General features: G+C 37.0%; 1 pseudogene; it reads left to right on the top strand.

Moving 5' to 3' along the window:
• Positions 1–244: 244 nt before the first annotated feature.
• Positions 245–577, top strand: LOC110290516 (annotated as a pseudogene).
• The last annotated feature ends 4,711 nt before the right edge of the window (positions 578–5,288 follow it).

Raw genomic sequence — 5,288 nt, 5'->3', positions numbered from 1 at the left:
TACAAAGAAATTTTCATTAGTTGGACAAATTATCCACACTTTGGGTACACTTGAGTCTCCGTTACATGAATATAATGTTGACCTGCCTTTGTAGATGGTAAGTCCACAGCAACATGATAATGTGTCTAGACACAGAGGTCATGCTTATACATTTAACTATTAAGTATATTGTTGAGCTCTCTCTCCCCAGCCATCTTAGTGACTTAATCTTGGTTGCAGATTGTCCCACACCTAAAGCAGGAAGATGGTGGTTGCAAAGAAGATGAAAACATTTCTGGAGTTGATCAACTCTAGGCTCCAGCTTAGAGGAGAAAAATGGAAAGTACGTGCTGGGGTACAGACTCTGAAGATGATCACTCAAAGCAAAGTTCATTATCCTCTCCAATAACTGCCCACCTTTCAGGAAATCGGTACTAGGATACTATGCCATTTTGGCTAAAACTGGTGTCCATCACTACAGTGGCAATAATATTGAATTGGGCACACCATGTGGAAAATACACCTGAGTATGCACACTGGCTATGCAAGTGAGTCTCATACTATTAGAAGCATGCCAGAACAGACTGCTGAGAAGTAAACCAGGATAGTTTTCCTTTAACGAAACTGTGCCAGAGCTTAAAAATATATTAAAGTTACTTTGCTTTTAATTTTCCTGTATTTGGACGAATGTATTGAATTTCCTTCACAGTCTTCTTTATGTCAGACTACTGATTGCTCTCCACAAACTGATGGTAAGGACCCTTTACTGAAAACAACCCTTATACAACTCACTGAACATGGAGAAATCAAGCTGGTGACTACCTAGAGCCTTTACCCCACTAACTAGTATGGTGCTAGATGGTAAAAACGTTGGTTTTCTCTCGCTGGGTCTACAAATCACAATTAAAGGCAGGACCCATAGCTCTATAGATGTAACAGATAGCAAAATAGAAGGAACTCACTGACATTTTTGGTAACTCTGTTTCATAAAGCTTTGTCAGGGATTTTGGTTTTTTAGCCTATAGTCTTGTGGTTTTCTTGGATTTCTGTGTGTGTGAATGTGTGTCTCCTCATCTATACATGTTTTTGTGCCTTTTCTTTGGCTCTTTTCCTTTTGTTTGTTTGTTTAATCTTATTCGGGTTTGTTTTGTTTTATCTTATTTAATTATTATTATTAGTTGCTGTTTTCTTTAAATGAAAGAGGGAAAGGGTATGGGTTTGAGTGGCAAAGGAAGTGTGGAGGATCTGGGAGGAATTGAGAGAGATGAAACCATATTGTAATATAGTGGATTAAAAAATCTATTTTCAATAAAAGAAGATAGAAAAAAATATAAGTTACACTTTTAAATGTATGTTACAATGAACACTTTTAAATGTTCTTTATACAGTGGACATGGGTTAATACAGAGACTCACAACTAGTCCAAATGCAGGGGACAAGTGTCTGTGGAGTAGTCAGTCATAAATAAGACATCAACATTATAAACCCTCCTGAAACTTCACAGGGGACACTACAAAAGAGTAGAAAGATTGAAGATACAGAAACTAGACTGAACTGAGGCAAAACAAGGTCTTCTGGACATGACTGTTGCACTCACAAAATCATGACAACAGTGGTTGCCTGTACAAGACCTGCACAAGATCGAGCCAATCAATATTCTAGCATGGATGTGGGAGATACTTAGTAGAAGTTATTGACAGTTGATAGCTTCTGGGAGATGGGGTGTGACTTTTCCATAGTGCTCATTACAACTTAACATTATTTACATGTACAGTAGATGACTGGTATACGTTGTTGAGTGCATTTATTTGGTTCTACTTTTCCTCGGGGGATGGATAGCCTATTTTTAAAAGAGAGCATCTAATATATGAATACCTACCTACAGAGAAAGCCAATAGAGACCTACGCAGGCAGTGCATTATCATGAGCCTCTTTAGCCACAGTCTGAGAACAATTCACCCAAACTAACCCAGCCTGAGCAGCTTGACCACTTATAATCAATCTGGATGATCCAGGAAAACATAAATGGATGCTTTTTTTTTTAACTTTATGCACTACAGTGTAGATAATCCTTTTAAACAGGAATTTTTAGAATGTGTGGGAAGGCATGCCTCATACTCTGCTCCAATTTAAACCAAGCACTCAGATTGGAGAGGAGCCAAAGACTTTGACATTAATGGAAGAAGAAGGGAGCATATCCATTTCCCCACAGCAAAGGACAGGGGTAGCAGGTGGCCCCCAATCAGATGCACACACACACAAACACACACACAATATATTTCTGTCACATACACACACCAAAAAAAGAGATTTTTCTATTCATATCCACATGAGCAATTGCCATAGTAAGATAGGTTCTGATTCTTTTAAAAGTTCTTCAAAACAACTAAAGAATGTACTATGAAAGGTTTCTCACTCAATTATCTTCAAAACGTCAACTGGAAACTGGTGAGACTTAATGTCTGCATTACACTATGCTATGGCCTAGATTTTCAGGGACATAAATCAAGTCTCTCTAAAAGCCCTAAGTAACCGATTTCTCTGCTACTATCTTTGTGTTTAAAAGTCACCTAGGCAACATTTTCTATAGTTACTAATACAAGTTTGCTAAGAATTAATTTCTGGGAAACCTATTTGGAAGCTGATTAATTTCTCAGATGTCCTGAACAGCAGTTCAGCCAAATGGCACCATATAGTGTAGCCAAGTCACCTTGCACAAAAGGAACTTACCAATGTGGTTTTGTTTTCTATTTTAAATGTAATTTATCTTACTAAATGTATTTTTAGCATGTGCTCGAGTGGTTGCTTCCTTGCTTGCCTGCTTACATGCTGGCTTGTTTCTTGGAGACAGGGTCTCAAGTTGCCCAGGATAGCTTCAAACTTGCCAAGGTACTAAAGATGACCTTAGATCCTTATTCTCCTGTCTCTACCTCCTGAATACTGTAATTACTGATACATGCCACCACACCCAAACCATGTGGTACTAGAGATTAATATAAAGAATATATAAAGTTCCCCAAAAATCCCATGTTTTTCCCCTTTTGAGAACTTTTCATGTCCCAGGCTCATTTTTAGAATGGATACTTTGGGTTCTGAGTTTTGGTTTTGGTTTGTTTGTTTTTGACTCTATGGTTTTGTTTTATTTTGTTTTAGGTTTTGTTTTGTTTTGTTCTTGATCTTGTATTTTGTTTTGTTTTGTTTTTTGAGTTCTTTATATATCCTCAATCCTCTGTCAGATAGATAAGCAACAAAAATTCTCTCCCACTCTGTGGGCTTTCTCTTCACCCAGTTAATTGTTTCTTTAGCTATGCTATCATTTTTTTATGACATCCCAGTTGTCAATTGTTGATCTTAATTCTTGGGCAAATAGAGTCCTGTTTAGGACTCCTTTCCTAAACCTATATCATTTAGGGCACTGCCTATGTTTTCTTCCAGCAGTTTCAGTGTTTGAGGTTTCAGCCTCTAACCATTTGGAGCTAGTTTTGTGCAAGATAATATATATGGACCTAGTTTCATTCTTCTGCATATGGATGCCCAGTTTTCTCAGCAGCATTTGTAGAAGATGCTTTCTTTTATCCAGCTTATTTTTTGGCATCTTTATCAAACTTTAAGTGGCTAAAGTTACATGTGCTTCTGTCTGGGTCTTCACTTTTATTTTACTAGACTACATGTCTGTTTTGTGACAGTACCATATGATTTTTATTATTATGCTATCTCTGAATCTTACCACACTCTCCTTGTAGTACTTTGGACTAGCTCCTACTATCATTTCTGATTCTCCTTGAATAGCTGATGAAACAGACTCAAAGTAAAATAGTTTGAACCTCCAGAACATAACATAGCATAGTCCTTAACATAATTCTTCACCTCATGAGCTTCCCATATTTCTTCATAATGTGGTCTCTCTTTATATCTCCAGCTCCAATTCTTTCTTACTCCCCCTGCTTATTTCTAGCTATATTGCTTTAAGTTTCTCAGATATGCCTTGCTTTCTCCATTTTAATTCATAGAACTTGTTGTTCTCTCTATCTGGTATGCTGTTTACTTTATTTACCCACAATTCACTATTCATTCTCCAAGACTCAACACTTTCTTTCATCCTGAAAGACTCCCTTGAGCTCTAGCCTGGATAACATAACCCTAAAAGGTATCCTCTAAACACCCTGTATTTTCAACTTAGAAAAACATCTTTTCCTCCAGTAACTAATAACTAATAAATCTTATGATATTTATCTTGCCCACTAGCATATGTATCAAGTATGGGGTATATATTTAATAAACATTAATAAATGATTTGATAAATAGGTAAGTGGGCTGTTCCAAATGCCTTCACGTGGTGAGATGATAATTCCTTTCCATTAATGAAATCTAATGGGCTTCAGAGATTTACCCAACATCGTTGTAGCATTCTGACATCAAAACCAGTTCTCCAGTCTTCCTCTCCAGGGCAAGTGCTATTCCACTTGTAAGAATTACAAAACAAATGTCCATCAAATCATCAGTGATGTGGGAGGATTATTAGTGCACATGCAGTGGATTGTGTCTCAGTAAAGAACACATGCTTCATTTGGAGGAGTACCCACTATTTGGACCCAACTGTTGATACAAGAAAAAAAACTTTATCAGATGTTACTCTTTTTTTTTTTCAGAATAATAAGTAACCTAGAACTTAGGGTGAACTACCATGCACACAAAATAATCCTCATAATTCCTAGGCCCACTCTATATTACACTGAGTTGTATGGAGCTTCATGACCTAAGCTTACCTCGGAACAGAATTCGTACTTAGACAATTCATCATTTGCTAACTGAAGGAAAATGATGTCTTGAGGATCAAAAAACTCAATAACAGACAATTGTATTTTTCCAGAAAGAGATGCTTGCCTTTTCAATTGCTTTAGAATTGACCAGCCCTACATTAAGTATAGCTGCCTTATAGACTGTAGTAACCCATATCTCATATAACAGAAATCAAAACCTTTGAGAAAGCAGTTCTTCTCAGGAGATAAAAAGGTAGAACTAATACAAAGATATTAAACTGTATTTTATTTCAGGGAAGAAATGATACCAAAATTTCATGGTACTTCCCCTCTCTATACGGCTAATCAATGGATAGCAATAGAGACTTTAGCACTGGACTCAGAGGCTGGGGTACTCTTTAGCTCTTAGACCTGCAGCCAGACTGTCTGAAGTAAATGCTGATCTGCTGGGAGCCTCAACATCCTCATGATTTAAATATCCTCACAGGAATACGATGATGATACAAGAGAGATGATACAAGCAGAGGGACTTTGCTTCTTTTTTTTTTT

Source organism: Mus caroli, chromosome 2 (genome assembly GCF_900094665.2).
Source record: "Mus caroli chromosome 2, CAROLI_EIJ_v1.1, whole genome shotgun sequence".
Lineage (NCBI taxonomy): Eukaryota > Metazoa > Chordata > Mammalia > Rodentia > Muridae > Mus > Mus caroli.
The sequence above is the reverse complement of the archived record's forward strand: the minus strand, read 5'-3'. Positions and strand labels throughout refer to the sequence as shown.